Source organism: Tachysurus fulvidraco, chromosome 14 (assembly GCF_022655615.1).
Source record: "Tachysurus fulvidraco isolate hzauxx_2018 chromosome 14, HZAU_PFXX_2.0, whole genome shotgun sequence".
Classification (NCBI taxonomy): Eukaryota; Metazoa; Chordata; class Actinopteri; order Siluriformes; family Bagridae; genus Tachysurus; species Tachysurus fulvidraco.
In genome coordinates this window covers 11,529,382-11,532,758 of record NC_062531.1, presented here as the reverse complement: position 1 = coordinate 11,532,758, position 3,377 = coordinate 11,529,382, and positions in this window count along the sequence as shown.

The window sequence follows — 3,377 nt, the reverse complement described above, 5'->3', positions numbered from 1 at the left end:
TGTCTGAATTTCATATAAACTGTGTTCACAAAACACTTCTGATAGATTTTTCTGACAAAAATATATATGTAAAAGGTTGGATGAATGTAACAACACAAAACAATATTTGTCATTTTATGTCATTTTATTGTCATTAAGATACATATTTGCAGTTATAAATGGCATTAGCAAGATTCAGAACACCTTGAAACAAGCTCCAAATAATAATAATAATAACAACAACAATAATAATAGCAAAAAAACAAATCTAGTAAAATTTCTACTAAAAACATCACATATAAAGCTCAATTACTTACTTTTCCGGAAGCAATAATCGTAGCCCACGGTTCTTTATGAACTTATAGACGAGCTGGCTCTGCACTGAAGTTCCAATACAACCACTGGAACTGTTAGCAAAAATAAGAGCACTAAAAGTGTTGAAAGAGAAGAGAGAAGAATATTACCCACAGTGTAGACAAACTGCTCACCACTCCATTACTGCAGCTGTGGTCAAGTTTCTCACATCAGCCTAGAAAGATTCAGTGTATAACGTAGGAGGAAAAAAAATCGTGGAAATCCGTAGATTTTTACTACGCTTTGAAATATTGGACCATGTACATTTATGATTGTCTAGCTATCCCCAAAGCCCATTTTAAACTTGTGCTAAACTTCTTTATACCCAGGTTCTGTTTACTCTATTCTAAAATGGACAGATTTTAAAAGCTTGAGTCTCCCGTTGATAAAGTGCATGGATCACGACTGTTATGTCAAATCTAATACTTTTTATATACATGAATAGATGACAACAGGAATACTTGCTGAGAAGGGCATTTTGCTGGCATTGTTTGGCTCCGTCTGTTCCTTTCCAGCACCTGATACCAGCTTTGGCCATGTCCTGCACATTTTAATGTTTTCCCTGCTCTAATACACCCACTTCAATTCACCCAGGGTAGTTAATCAGCTGGTTGATTGAATCAGTTGTTTTAGACCAAGAACGTCATTGAGGTGTGCAGGCCATAGTCCCTGCAAATCAATACAGAGTCAATCTAAATGATCAGTTACAGCTCATGATAAAACTTTCTAACCTGATGGAAGTGTTTTCTTCCAGGATGACCCTGACCCCTGAACACTACATTCAGCTCACTGGATAGTGAACACCGCTGGCTGAAGGACTGTTCATGGACTGTTGTGTTAATGTTCTCCATCAACTTGACAGCAACAGGGGAATATCTTTTGCCTGACCGACTGAAATGTGTTGAGATTCCAATCATCTATGACCATCACTGAAGCTGCTGGAATTTTTATAAAGATGCAATGTTTTTTATTTACTTTAATTTCTCACTCTCTCGCTCTAGATATGTAAATACAGTACATATTATCACAATGATAAAGCCTTCTTTATACTGGTGGTATCATGACTGTCATTGTGTGCATAAGGTTTCTTTTATACTGTTTTTTTTACCTTCCATGGTCACAGAAATTTGAAACAAACCATCTGTTCTGATTTGCACACAGAACTGTGCTAAGAACTGTAGTGTGTGTGGTCTAAATATTTACATAAACTGTGTACTCATCAGCAAATTGGCAGATAATGATCTTTCCCAATTAGCTCCTGGAGTTTCCCTATTTTCTCTCTCCCTCTCAGAAGTGATAACCACAGGCAAGTTTGGGAAATACTGGTAGATGATACGACTTTTTTCTTTTTTGGGAGCCTATCAGAGACAAACTTCTCACTAGTCATTTATCATATAAAGTGTCCAATTAAAACCATATTACAGACCAAACCATAATCATCATTTATGTCATACATCATTTATCACTTTAAAAGCACAAGACTATAATCTGGTGAGAATTTGAAGATCAACAAGGTCTATTTTTTTTTATAGCTCTGACGGAACTGACCAGACACTGAAGCATTCCTCTCTAGTTATTTTAGGTTGTAACTACCTTTAAGTCAGTCAGTAAATTCTATAATTGTTGATAATCTATACATGGACACTGGAAAAAATTTCAAATTGGTTTGATCATAAAAGTTGCTTATATAAATTTGTGGAGTTTCCATATTAGTTAAACCTACCCTTTAAAATAAACTGCTCACAGTGAATCACTAACCAAAGACAATTCTCTGAAAATAAATCCTAGTCCTGAACTAAAAGGCAACATTGACAGAGGAACACCACTGAAAATCTCTAGATGTTCAAGACTTACCTCCTCTATAAAAAAATGTTACTCCCAAATACTAATGATTAACAGATTTATATATTTTTGGCCAGAGATTCCAATAGTTAAACCTGACGTGCTTTTTTTTTTAATCTAACAGAACCATGTAATTTAATTTTTTTTTATTTTTGAGGAGAAGGAAGGGGGATGAATTACTACTGGATGTCAGCTCATGTACGAATGAATTCAAATGTTTAAATACATATTAATAAAAAAGCAGAAATTACTGGCCAAAACATTTCTCCAGTCATATTAACTTCTATTAGCTACATGTGGAACTGTCAGTTTAGTGGTAAAAGTAAACAGTCAACCTTTAGAGGAGTGAGTTACTCTGTCCTACACTGATACTTACCTTTAGCAGGCAGGCTTTGAGCAGCAGCCCCAGTATAACACACACTATCCCTACTCACCACCAGCGGGCAGCCACTCACTGCCGGATGACCTGATGTAGAGGTGATAAAGGTGAAATCAACAGCTTACTAAGAACTGTTTTGGGTTTTTTTTCCTCTCCAGCTGAAGGTTCTTGCAAGTACCTCCTCCGTGTGTTAACTTGTGCTGTCTGAGGAAACTGGCAGTCTAGTTGGCAACACCTGAACTTCAGGTTAATTTAAGATGAAGACGGTGCAAATTTAATACTTCTGTCACAAATGCAAATGTGGGAAGACAAAACTATCAGCCTTCCTTCAGGAATTAGAAGGGCTTTTTTTTTTTTTTTTTTTTTTAACTTTCTATATTGCTCTCCTTTTTTTTTTTTTTTCATGATCATGGGAATCCTCTTCCTGTTCTGATATCTCAATGGAGTGGAAAAATCAAATCAAACCAAAAGATGAGGTAAACAAATGCCTGCTCCACCGAACTAGAAAGTATTCAAATTTGACCTTTAATTCACAGGTGGTGGTTGTGCTGCCAATGCAAAGCAGCTGGGTTTACAGCAGACCTGACCTCTTCCAGCTGATGCAGGTAGGGAAGAACCTTGGAAGACATCAGTGGCAGCGCTGGAACAAAACGCGCATCTTATCTGAAGGTCTGTTAATTGAAGATCTCCCCTCTGATTCTGGGCAGCAGCAGAGCACAAGCCTGCTACAGTGCACAGTAGCAAAAGCCCCCCTTCTTTCTGCTCTCGCTTCCCTCGGGAATAAGGGGGAGGTTTAGGGCCGGAGTGTGCAAGGGCTGTTAAT